This window comes from Choloepus didactylus, chromosome 8 (assembly GCF_015220235.1).
Source record: "Choloepus didactylus isolate mChoDid1 chromosome 8, mChoDid1.pri, whole genome shotgun sequence".
NCBI classification, from domain to species: domain Eukaryota; kingdom Metazoa; phylum Chordata; class Mammalia; order Pilosa; family Megalonychidae; genus Choloepus; species Choloepus didactylus.
In genome coordinates, this window is record NC_051314.1 from 138,738,663 (window position 1) to 138,752,878 (window position 14,216).

General features: G+C 34.7%; 1 long non-coding RNA gene across 1 annotated transcript in view; it reads right to left on the reverse strand.

The window, feature by feature from the left end:
• LOC119542170 overlaps positions 1-6,184 on the reverse strand; it is a 96,331-nt gene extending 90,147 nt beyond the window's left edge. Inside the window, exons 1-2 of the long non-coding RNA XR_005218427.1 lie at positions 6,011-6,184; positions 2,800-2,889 (exon numbers count right to left, since the gene is read on the reverse strand). This is a non-coding gene — a long non-coding RNA (uncharacterized LOC119542170). The remainder of the gene's footprint in view (positions 1-2,799; positions 2,890-6,010) is intronic.
• Between the last annotated feature and the right edge of the window lie 8,032 nt (positions 6,185-14,216).

Consider the following 14,216-nt stretch of genomic DNA (forward strand, 5'->3'; position numbering starts at 1 on the left):
AATAACATAAGTAATACCATAAGTAGTACATGTGACAATTTAATTCTTATCTTTAGTAGAGATTCAACTTACTATGTGCTCGTGAATATATTATGAAATTTATTTGTACAGATTTAATATTTACCAAATAATTGGAAAAATGGGTTCTGGAAAAACCTTCTTAAATTGGATCTTTCTCTTATACTTTAAATTAAAGCAAAATTTAATATAAAATAAGGGGTAAAATTTATAAAATAAATATATTTTTAGAAGACAGGAAACGATAAATGACAATGTATATGCTCCTGGAGCAGTCACAGAGCTTTTGAGTAAAAACACAACAAAAATTCACACAGTGCAAAATTAAACATTGAAAAGCTCTTCAGGAAGAAATATATAAAAATTTCTCTGACCAAAATCAATCAATCAATCAATAGGTGGTATAGTTTTCTTTAATAGGACAAATGCTATGCCATGAATGTTTTTTTCTAATTCAATTTTATTGAGATATATTCACACACCATACATACCATGCAGTCATACAAAGCATACATTCAGTTGTTCACAGTACCACTAAATAGTGGTGTGTTCATCATGAAAATCAATTTTTGAACATTTTCATTACCACACACACAAAAACAGTAAGAATAAAAATTAAAGTGAAAAAGGACAATTAAAGTTAAAAAGAACACAGGGTGCCTTTTTTTTTTTTTTTGGCCCCCATTTTTCTACTCATCCATCCATACACTGGACAAAGGGGAGTGTGGTCCACATGGCTTTCCCAATCACATTGTCACCCCTCATACGCTACATTTTTTTACAATTGTCTTCAAGATTCAAGCATTCTGGACTGTAGTTTGATAGTTTCAGGTATTTACTGCTAGCTATTCCAATTCATTAGAACCTAAAAAGGGTTGTCTATATTGCATGTAAGAGTGCCCACCAGAGTGACCTCTTGGCTCCATTTGGAATCTCTGCCACTGAAGCCTATTTCATTTCCTTTCACATCCCCCTTTTGGTCAAGAAGATGTTCTCCATCTCACGAAGCCAGGTCTAGATTCCTCCCCGGGAGTCATATTTATGCCATAAATGTTGTACACAATGGCCATGTGTCATGCCTGCATAAACATGTGATCACAACAGTTGATCAATAGCATTTTAGAAAAAATGATTCAATTTAGCAAATATTAAATAATATATTAATTAATTAAAACTAAGAAATAAGTTGCATGAGGACACAATGCAGAAGGGTTAAAGCAGGATTTGAACTCAGGCCTGATTAGAAAACCTGAGTGCTTATAATCTACTGGTGCTGCTTTCTAAGCATGCTATCATATGTAATGTAAGGGAAGTTTTGTCTGATTGCTCTTGGATATAGCCCCTTGGTTTAGAATGGGGCCTGGTGCATATTAAGTACTCAGTAAATAATCATTGGATGCATCAATGTATGTGTCTAAGGCATTGTTCTAGAACCTAAAAGATTCAGGGCTGAAAGCAAACAGGCAGAATTTGCACTCCAAGAAAGTTTTCCTCTGGGAGTTTTGTGGTAGGGTATGGAAATGTGGGATAAAAGCAATACAGAAATAATTAATATGAGGCAGATTTTCAAGACTGCAAAACAATGTGCTTTAATAATATGCTTTCTCAAAGGAAAAGAAATCATAACCAAAATAAGGTGAGTGGATGCCTTATTTTACTGTTAAAGTAGGTTGATACAGATTAGTTGTTTTAAAATTAAGTAGAGATTTGAATTATATCACATACTTTAGGTGACCAAGGATGATGGATTTTTAATATATATGCATAAAAATACATGCAAGAAAACCTTATTGAATGTTTCAAAATTACCAATTACCAAATAATTGGAAAAATTTGCCTGTGCTATCAAGATTTACTTTTTGAAACATTCAATAAGGTTTTCTTGCATGTATTTTTATGCATATATATTAAAAATCCATCATCCTTGGTCACCTAAAGTATGTGATATAATTCAAATCTCTACTTAATTTTAAAACAACTAATCTGTATCAACCTACTTTAACAGTAAAAGTAATGCATTAATCAAGATACTTGATATGACAAATGGGGATGCATTCATTTATAATTAAGGTAATTCTAAAGAATTGATGGTTGCCATATGTAATGTCAGTACAGAAGAAACATTGATATTACTTGAGCATGTCATTCCATATAATAAGCTACTAAAAGCATCTAGCTATGACAGTGTATTTAAACCTTGCAGATATCAATTTAGGAAGTAATTGTACAAGAGGTTTAAATATTATGTCTTAAGGTTAATAATAAGAGACAGCAATCCAAGGAAAATGTCACTTGAATGGATCAGAATCAACTTCTCTGGACTTTTAACACAATAAACTACACATTAAACTAGATTTCATTCTCACCCCATGAACCTTTCTTTTCTTCTTCCTTCCTATTCCTTATCAATACCCCTCATTATTTGAAAAAGACTTGTTTATATGGTTAAGATATAGAATCCAAAATTGTTCACCTAAATTCTTTAAGTGGGGTCATTTCTACTTAGAAAGTGTCTCTACATTGGTCTGTAAATTAACGGATATCTGAAATTTTTGTTTTTGTTGTTACTCAGTGCATTGGTCTCCTTTTATTTGTTTTATACATAAGAACCCAGATTGAGGGGGAAAATGAGGCGTACCCCATGATATTTTCCCCTAGTCACACACATCTATATTTGCAACTATTCTTCCATTTCCAATCTTCTGGCAATTCATTCCATCTCCTCAGATGTCTGATGTGCTTCCTGGCATTTTAACAATTTATCAGTGAGTATTAACTTACAAGTGATAGAAGAAAATGCAGTCAAGAATCTGGGCTTTTCCATTTGGCAGCTCCTTCGTCTCGGTGCTCATGTGTGAACCGTTGACGATTCTTAAAATCATGAAAAGATTTCTGTGAACCTTTTAATGACCTTAGTTAAAAACATTTTTATTTATGTTATGAAGAGACCTACAGAGAAAGTGGACTTTCAGGAAGACGGGTTCAACCCAGAGAATGAGGAAATAGCTAAGCACAAATATTTACCAAGTGATCTAAGTATTAAGAAGGCAAAGTAAGAGCAGAGTGCAAATGATGGAATCTGTGTTTCCTTGGATTAGGAATTTCCCTTTGCCTGTGCCTAAGGGACTATGAAGATTGGGAAGGCTGAAAAATACATACTCACTACATGGACAGCCAAAAAATATTCCTCATATTAAGCACCTTAAAAATTATTTCACCTGGCTTTAATCACTTACTCCCATCATACTTTTATGTATCAAATATTTTTTGTATCATACTTTTATGTATCAAAAATTGAAATACATATGCATTCTGCAAAACCAAAACTATAGCCTCCAGGAATGTGGAGATATTTTCTTCTCAGTTCTAAAAGAACTCTTATCAAACGTTGTCTAGTGCGATTAATTTACCCTCCCGGTGACCATTGCCACTGAAAAACAAGCACAGGCTAAAAAAGATTTGGCTAAGCAAAACATGCATTTTTTTTTTAAAGACCTTTGAGGGCCCAAGGAATTTTCTCTGTACTGTCTCCTTTTAGGGAGGTGGAGGTGTGTGTGAAAAAGCCGCAAACTTCCCAACCATTTATAAATTTTTGATATTCTACTCCTTAAATGACTTAAATGAAATGTAACTGACATTTATTGTTGTCCATTAATTGCCAAATATAACTGGTGAAAGAAAACACCACCCTATGCAAAATTTAGATATTTTCTACCCAGTAATCTAACAGTTTTCAACATCAGGTTATAAAACCACATATCTCGGCTCCAAATGAGGTGGATTTTAAAGTCACAGACCCTTCTTATACGTGAGTATGTGTGTGCATATACGCAAATTCAAATAACTGTTCACTCCTTCTTTCTCTTTTAGAATCTTACCAGGTACGAGAAAATTAGGAAGGAATTCTTGTCTATAACGTTTTTAAAATACTGATATTTGCATTCATTGGAATCAGAAGACATTATTTTTATCTACAAAATTAGGAAGTTACTTCTCACAAGTAAGGTAAAGAGATAAAAGTATATAATTTGGCATGATTTCACATTCCATTTCTTAAGATTTTATGTCAGCCCATTTTTTAAAATGCTTATACAAAACTCTTTGGCTAAATTTCCCCTAACAAACTAAAGTTGAAACTTGAGAACCTCAAAATGAAAAATACAAAATAGTGGAACACTTGTATGGTATTCAAGTTTTTTGATCAATAAATCAATCTATACAGTCAAAAGAGAGGATGCTGATCCCAAAGGAGAATTATTTTTTGCTGGAATTATCTGTTTGGTCATATGTATATACACACACACACACACGTATACACATGTATATACAAACAGTATTGTGAATTTACCTTGCTTTATGTAAACAAAGTTTATTCTGTACAACTTCAGCTTTAAAATAAGTGGAAAATTACAATGCATAGCATGTAATTTTACTCTGTTCACTTAGACCTGGCTATGTGATGAAAGTGAAACAAGTTTTTAAAATTTAGGATTTTAAGTAATATAGTTATATAAGAGCACAAAGTAAATTTGTTCACGTTGTTTTGAAGTGCTACTGAATTATGTCATTCTTTCGTGTGAGAATCTAACAGTATTGTGAAAAGACAGAAACTGGCCCTTTCATAGTTCTTATGAATTGTTTTCCCTGAACTAGGTTTAATTGATGTAGTTATCCTGTATATGACTACAGTGCGTATGGGAAGAAAACAAAAAGTAAGTATTCAAAAATCTGGTTTGATCTTGCCTAGTTTTTTTTTTTTTCATATCTATAAATATATCCTTACTATACACACACATATACACACACAAAATATATCTCTTAATTTAGTGACAAAAACCAATCATGCAAAATTAGAAGTACTTTGTATCAATAGAGATAAATTTCTCTTTTATATCTATACTCCCACCATGAAATATATTTTCTTACTCATCTAGTATTTCTATGTTGCTAAAGAAAATAAAAATTAAACTTAATTTGCAATTTGGTATTTGAAAGATGCTTATTTTTCCCATGCTTGCTAAAGTTTAAACCATTCTCCAATATGCTTCAGAATTCCCATCTTAACCATCTCATATGCCATCAGATAAGTACTAAAAGTTTAAGAAGCAAATAAAAAGGCATATATTAAAGCTCTTTTAGAATAAACTGTGTTTTTCCCATAGATGTCAACTAATTGTAAAGTTTAATCATCAAGCTTTATTCACTAAGAAATGTACAACATAGTATATGTCAAAGTTTTTAATAAATTAAAATGAGACTGAATAAGAAAGAATAGCTTTATTCCCTGAAATAAGGAGAACTACATTTATCTACATTGGTTCATTATATATATATGAATACATATATTTATTTATATATATAAATAATTATATATATATATATTTTCTTTTTCATCTCTTTCTATTTTAACATTACTAATATAATCACTTTATCCTACTCATCAAAATGATGATCTGAGGTCTTTATCCTCTAACTAACCCAGCAAAGCTATTTGGAATCCAAGACCCCTTACTCAGGTAAACACATTGAAATTCTTCCTTCTCTGAAAAGCAAAGGAATGCATGGTTCCATACTATGATTAATTTAACACCTTCATAATTATCATTAATCTCAGAATTGATTAAAATTCAAATATTTACATATTTTGATTCCACAAAAAATTCATCATAAAAATTTCATGCTAGCTATACCTAAAATTTTTAAAGTAATTTTTCTCCTCAATTTAAAACCAATTCACTCTAGAAAATTAAACCATCATCAGTTAATTATTCAACTACAAACAATTATTTGAAGTGTGTACGCATATTAGTGTGTTTATGTTTGTGTGTGTGTGTGTGTGTGTGTGTGTGTGTGTGTGTATGTGTAGGTCATAGGAAGGAGAAGTAATTTAGACCATAAAATACAGAGTAAAGTGAGGTATATTTTTGCTCTAGGTCAGGGAGCAATTAAATAATAAATTTAATCTTGATATTGTGGTCTTCTACAAGCTTACCGTCTTTCAATGGCAGAATGGAATCTAGTCCATTTTCATGCTTCTTTCTTACTTCTTTATTATTTCCTCCTTTATCTATTTTCTCCTTGCAAACTTTGCATTCTATTAAACATCATTGAGTTCCTAAAAAGCAATTGAAGTAAGGAAATTTTGGCTTCCTTCAGTTAGGGTAGACCCAAAGGCAAGACGCCCAAAAGAAATGTGTGAGAGCTATTGACTAGGAACTCCGGTGTATTTTATACTTTGATGTCCCAAGAAACTTAAAGCCAAGTGTTGTAGCACTAAATTGCATCCAGGGCACGGTGAGCATTTTAGAGACAAAAGCTGTCATTGCCATCCAGTGGCAACATAAGTTATTACATATCTAGCCGTGAGGTATTTGTTTCACCTGGGAACTAAATAGAGATTGACAGTGTCCTGTCTCTTACATAGAAAACAAAATATGATGACTTCATTTATTTACTTTATCTTTAGCATTACCAATTCCAGGAATATGATAAACAAACAAAAATAGTTTGTAAAGTATCATTTTAACTTTGAATTGTACTATTTTCTCTCTAGATGTATTGGAGATTGGAGTATAGAACGTAGTTGTCTAGAACAAATACATTTTTTAAGCAAGCAGATGTTTAAACATGTTTTTGCACTAATATTTAAAAGCACTTAAAATGGAATTCAAATGAATATCTCCTTATGATAGTAGAAGTTATCAATTGTTTAAAAAACTCAGTGATTTGGCCCCTCAATCGCACTGTGAACACAGTATTTATACTGCTATAAACCATCCATGTTAAAGTGGAGGGTTCAGTTTGCATGTATTTAATAAACATATAAACTGAGAAAGAAGATCTACCTTGGGGAGAAAGATCGAGCTTGGGGAGAGATCTGTGTCCCCCACTCCCACCCCTTCCTTTTAGTGTTTCAGGGCATGTTCATTATTTTTATGTCACTTCTGATGACCTCAGTATTCATTCCATGCATATATATGAAATATTTCTCCCATCTTCTGGGTAAATTTCAATGGAAATCCCACTTAGGCTCTTTAAATCTGAATTTGACAATTTAAATTGACTTACTTTTTCAGAACTTTTCATAAAATATAGTATTTTATCTCTCCCTTAACAGCCTTCATCTTCTGGTTCCTTCAAACAAGAGTTGGCTTTTGAAGATACCAGGCAACTGTTTAGTTATGTCTCTAGTAGACTTTAGAAATATGGTATAAGTTCAGAGATGGTTTTCTTCTCCCTGTACCTAACTATTATGCATGATTAATTCTTGCTTTTTGTGTTACAGTTTCTGTAGATGTTTTGAAGGCATTGATTTTCAATGTGGGATTGCTCTTTGTTTTCCATTCATAGAAGAAAGCTATAAAGAGAAAGGAAATCTTAAAAGAAAGATTATACTCTGCCTGTTTTGTATGTGCGAAGTTATTTTGCCTAAAAGAGTGCATGTCTTTATTGTGTGTGGTGCATGTTTATATTATTCTATGAGAATACAGATTTATAATGCATTATAAGTAATCCATTACTCAAAATAGAGTTATTCTGAGGTTTGTTTCCTCAGTGTTCTGGCTAATTAGACTGTAGTTCTTTGGCTCAAAAATAACCGAATAACTTGTCATTTATTTAAGACTCAGAGGTGCCAGTCCCTTCCAGCAAACCATGATCTGCCAACTAGTTTCAAACCTTTTTTTTAAAAAAGTATATAAAAAGGTATTTATATATTAAAATCTTGACTAACAATGACTCACTTATTTTAAAAGGGCTTTTATTAAGTGTAATCAAATATACAACTGAATGAAACATTTGTATATTCATCAGTTAAATCAGTTTGAAAATTTCCCTTTAAGAAGAAAAATATATTGATTTCTGTTACTTATGTCTCTCTGTTATATATGTTATATATTTGCTAATACGTAAGTAAAGTCTTTCTTCCAGAAAAGTTGGAATCTATTCAAATTACAACAAAAAAAATGCACACAATTAAGTATTCTTCGATGTGCTATACATCACACACTTTTTTCTTGTTTGGAACATGTGTTTCTCGCCTGCGGTTTGGGTTTTGGGCCAGCATGTTGAGCAGTGTAATGTATCCATCTATTTAGTGAGTTTAACTAACTGCTTTATTAGCAACTTCCTTATGAATACATGCATAATATCCATATTTCTGTTCAGCTTTTGATTGCTGTTCTTGGGAATATTTGAATTTATAAAGTAAAATATTGGTGTATGCTTCCAGGCCCAGTTTTGTAATGGTTTTCTTATTTGCAAAGTCAAGAGACACAAAGTGACAACACGAAGTAAGAAAGAATAGAAAGAGCCGTGTGACATAGAGCTGACTGGATCTGAATTACACTTTGCCAGGAATTATTACGGTATATCCAGGGCTAACTATTGGTCTTAATTTTGCAGTGCAGTTGACTTAAGATTTAAATATTGAAATAAGCCATTTCATACATTTCCAGTTGAAAGTGTCTTAATCCTTGGTACCTTGAAAGACTTTTTCTAGGAGACAGTCTTATACTTCATTTAGAAAACAGTATACTTAAATGGAGACTATTTCCATTCACTTAGCAAATGCATATAGAGAAGTTACTCACTTCAAGATAATGTGAGGTGGTAAACAAAAATAAGTCATTTTAATAATAATAATGCTCCAAAGATACTAAGATTTAAAATTAATTGTAGACATTTTTGCATGTGTTCGTGATTCTTTGTGTTTCCACTTGAAGCCAGCTCCCCAGTATTACAAACCCTCATTTTATTCTTTGAATGTTCATGTTTCTTCTCGACTTCAATGATAAAAGTGAAATGAATGCAGCAGAAACAACTTAAAGAGAGAGTTAATACCTATGGAAGAAAAACAAATTCGGAAGAATGTAATAAATAACTATGCACTATGTATGGCATGAAAATTTAAAAAGAAACAGATTTCACACTAGAAAAATAAATTTAAAATATGCTAAAATGCTCATCCATTTCTATCCCCATTGCAAAAATTCATTGACTGTAAAGCCCCAGATACCTATATACAATTAAGGTTAAAGTTGAAGATTTATCTGAGTTTGCATGTTTTCAGAAAACACATTTGATATGAATGAAAAAAGACAAAGGAAAATTTTAAGACCCTCAACAGGAAGTTGATCCAAAATATAGAAAAAATAATAACAAAATGCATGTGACTCATTATGCAAAAAGTACCTGTGAAAACAGGACTCATTGAAAGTAAAATATCTTCTTATCTTTGATTTTTCAAAAGCTATTGCCACATATTCATAAGATTTCCAGAATTGCATTTGGATGATAGTTTTAGAGATACACAAAAGTGAAGTAAAACAAGTTTGACAGTGACTGAACAGCATGTAAAACAAAAGTTACTGGGAAAAAAAAAAACGAGAGATTATTTCTAATTTAAAATGTATGTTTGAGACAATTACAAAAAATACCATTTAAAAACCATAAGTAGTAATTTTGCTAAATGTTATTGAATACTTACAGGCAGAAATAAGAATAATGTTAACTATGAACAGAAGAAAACACTTTCCTTATTCTCTTAGGCCAAATGCTAGTTTGGAAGAAGAAATTGATACCATAACATTCCTTCATATTACATTCCAGTTAAAAGCTCAGCTAGCAAAATTCTGTCTTATTTTGAACTTAAATTCAGGAGCCATCATTTTGAAGATTCCATGAGGCCACGGATACAAAGTAGCTAATAAGCCTATCTAGAATAATATGTCACCGTGGAGTCACCCAGAAAGTGTATTTTCCTTTCAAAATGAAACATTTTTCTTCTATGTAATGAGAATACCCTTTCCTAAACGTGTAAAGTGTACAGTGGAGGAAAAGAAACATAATTTTTGGAAGAACTCTAAAGGCTTGGTTTTTATCTGATGTTGATAATGTATGAAAAATGTCGAAGCATAACAATGATTAGATTTTTAAGTGCCCACAGTAACTCTATTCCCACGAATTCTCAGTACTTTCAGACACGCAAAGTTTTAATGCCTAACCAGTTAGTTGCTGTCTTGTTTGATTTGTGTAACATTTACTTCAGCCAAATCCTCCAGTTGCCTAAGCATTATAGTTAATTGTAGACGTCAAAAAGGACAGAGGGAAAGGCCATAAATGGCCCATGTACCGATCCATGGACTTATACATCTCACAAAGGAAATGTTTAAATGTCTTTAACTGTCTTAACATGATTGACATTCCTAATTGTATCAGATGGGATCAAATCAGGAGACAGAATCTATCTAGTAAATTTGACAGAGAATGTGTAAAATAAAATATTTATTAACTGCAACAGAGAGTTAGAATAGCTGGGGTTTGGATAATACTAAGAGGTAGCAATAGCTGTAAGGAATATAGGGAGAGCAGTGTCTATCCCTCTGGCTGAGGTAGGGACCCCAAGGAAGGGACAATCTGGAATAGGATCCAATGCCCAGGGCTGAGTTCTGTACTCATGAGAGAGGGCATGGCTGGTAACCGGCTGAAAGGAGGTAGGAGTCTGCTGAGGTGCTGTGTCAGCAGGAATTACCAGGAACCATCAACTGGGATGCTGGGACAAAGTTATTCATGGGGAAGTGATCACATAAAACTCACTTAAGAAACCTCTCTCTGAGTGTCAAGGGAAGTTTCCTTCAAGGAGATGTGACCTGTTGCAGAAGCCTGTTGGGAGAGAGCACAGTGAAGTCAGGTTGAGGAACCCCCTTTCTCTTCCAGCTTCCTCCCAGTTCCTCTGCTGGTGGCACTTCACACCATGGCAGCTGGCAGGGGGGAAATGGTGAGGAACCACCCGCGGTGCAACAAAGGGTGATTTGGAGCTGAATGACAATAACCGGCACAATAATCTTACTAATTAAAAATAATCTACTGGGCAGATTTGGTTCTGAACCTGCAATTATGCTAACCCCATATTACAAGTTGCAAATTGCATGGTGTGTTCATTTTGAAAATGGTAATTGGGTTTTCATTATAAATAGGGTAAATGGCAGAGAGCTAAGATACATTCATTCACTCTTATCTCTAGTATCCTCTCTGAAAGTTACAGAACTTTCAGGGGACAAGGCTGCCCAGTTAAAGATGACATTTCCCAGGCTTTCTTGAAGCTAGGTGTGTCCATTTGCCTAAGATCTGGCCAGTTGGGTATGTAAGGAAGCAGGTTGCATGGCTTCTAAGCCATGACCTTTAAGGAATTGGCATGGTTTATCTTCTCCTTTTTCCCTTCTTGCTGGCTGGAAAGTGAATCTAATAATGAACTATAATGGACCATGCAAACAAGAGTAATACCTGGTGTGCTGGTTTGTATGTCTTGTGTCCCCCAGAAAAAGCCATGTTCTTTGGTGCATTCTTGTGGGGGAGACGTATTGGTGTTGATTAGGTTGGAACATTTGGATGTTTGGATTGGGTTGTTGCTATGAAGATGTGCCCCACCCAACTGTAGGTGATAACTCTGGTTGTATGGTTTCCATGGAGGTGTGTCCCTGCCCATTCAGTGTGGGCCTTGATTGGTTTACTAGAGCACTGTATAAGCTCAGACAGAAGGAACGAGCTTGCTACAACCAAGAGGGACACTTTGAAGAACACACAGGAGCTGAGAGAGTAGCTGAAGCTGAGAGACACATTTTGAAGACAGCCATTGGAAGCTGACACTGACATTTTGGAGAACACCATTTTGAAATTGCCACCTGGGAGCAAGCGTAAACCAGCCACATGCCTTCCGAGCTAACAGAGGTTTTCTGGACACCAATGGCCATCCTTCAGTGAAGGTACCCAATTGTTGATGCATTACCTTGGACACTTTATGGCCTTAAGACTGTCACTGTGTAACCAAATAAACCCCCTTTATAAAAGTCAATCCATTTCTGGTGTTTTGCAAAAAGGCAACATTAGCAAACTGGAACACCTGGGATGGTGGCATAACAAGAAAAGGAACCCAGGACCCTAAGGACTTTGCAGAACAGAGTCGTGAGAAAAAAAGAAAAAGAAATCTCTATTTTACTTAATCTGCTCTTATTTCAAGTCTTTGTCCTAATAGTATTTGGTTTCTCATGTCTCATCACCATGCCGTAGTTGACTAGAATGTTAACAAATTTGTTCAATATAAAGCAGCACAGACCTAATAATCAAAAAAAAAAAAAAAAAAAACCAAAAACTATCACACAGAAAACTGCCCTATACATGCAATAACCATAATTTTAACAAAAGTGCAAAAACAATGGTTCACTTGATAATTTAGTACCTGCTATATTCATAAAGCACATGTTTACTTCCTGAAAAACCTTCCCCTGAATGCTTGAAATTTAATAATGATAATAAGCTTCATGTTTTATCAAGACATTTCATTATATTGTCAATTTGAAGACCATCTCTCTGGCTCTAATGATTGTTCTTGTAGAAGAGGTGTGATTCTAAAGCATATGTTGGTTACGTTCAGTCTGTGTTGAGGCCAGGATATACTGCACTCTTTCAGTTCCCTGCATTTATCCAGACAAACTCGGATCCCATGGACACTGGGCTTTCCTGCATACTCTGCCCCTCAAGAATGAAGAAATTGGTGCCCAGCTGCTGGGATTGCTGCTGGCTGACAGCCCTCAGCTCTCAGCTTTCTAGGAACTGCTGTCAACTGAATAGAACCCCTTTGACCAACGACTTCATGGGGCAACCATATTCAGTGACAGATCGATGATGGTCTAAGGACCCAGCTCCCTTGCCCAACGTGAAACAACTTTGAATGGCCATCCCAGCATCAGCACACCCCAGAGGGCTGAAATCCTTGTGATGACTGTATCGTAACCCAACTTCTCTCTCTGAACAATGTTGCTTCTTTCCCTTCTACAAATGTTAGTCCCAATAGAACTTCCCAATTGACTTTCTGCTCATTATATTTCATCTCATGGTTTACTTTCCTGAAGACCTGAGCTGCACACTGGGCTAATTAGATAACAGAAGAACAGAAGCAAGCAACCTCCCTCAAATGCTAGTACCATCTACCTAACTAAACCTATGTTTTTAAAAATAATGGATAGGCCCCCTCACTGCCTTGTGAATTGCATTGTATTACACATCCACCATTTACAGTTTGGGAAATTGAATTATAGGCAAGTTAATAAATGGATCTAATGACATACTGGAATTTAGAGCCAAAAATACAGCACATTTGTTTCTCATGAATCTAATTCTCTTGTAGACGGTGGTATTTAGTTATCCAATAAAGTCTCAAATCCCACCAACAAACCTCAACAAGAAAACCATGAAAGTAGTCCCTTATTAAAGGTTTTGAATATAACCCTCAGTCTGAAAAAACAGATAAATAAAAGGTGAGAGAAATTCCAGTTGGATATTTTTAATTCAAATAGCAAAGGAAGTATATGAAACATTTGAAAGACCACTCAGGACTTCAAAAAATACAGTCAAGGGTACAATCATTTAATGAGTTTCTTTCTTCCTGTAACAAGAAATGTGCCAGTTTGAATGTATTATGTCCCCCAAAACACCATTATCTTTGATGTAATCTTGTGTGGGCAGATGTATCAGTGGTGATTAGATTGTAATTCTTTGAGTGTTTCCATGGAGATGCACCCCACCTAACTGTGGGTGATGACTTTGGTTGGATAATTTCCATGGAGGTGTTGCCCCACCCATTCAGGGTGGGTCTGAATTAAATTACTGGAGCACTATATAAGCTCAGACAGAAGGAGTGAGCTTGCTACAGCCAAGAAGGACACTTTGAAGAATGCACAGAAGCTGAGAGAGCATCTGAAGAGGAGAGACAGTTTGAAGACGCCATTGAAAGCAGACTTTTGCTTTGGAGAAGCTACAGGAGAAAAAATGCCCCAAGAGCAACTGAGAGTGACATTTTTGAGGAACTGCAGCCTAAAGAGGAACATCCTGGGAGAAAACCATTTTGAACCCAGAACTTTGGAGCAGACGCCGGGCACATGCCTTCCCAGCTAACACGGGTTTTCCAGATGCCATTGGCCATCCTCCAGTGAAGGTACCCAACTTCTGATGTGTTACCTTGGGCACTTCATGGCCTTAAGACTGTAACTGTGTAACCAAATAAACCCCCTTTATAAAAGCTGATCCATCTCTGGTGTTTTGCATTCCAGCAGCATTAGCAAACTAGGACAAGAAATAACAATTTTTTTTTTTACACCCCCTCAAACGGATGCTCCTTCCCCTCAGCCCCATGCTCTTGGTGG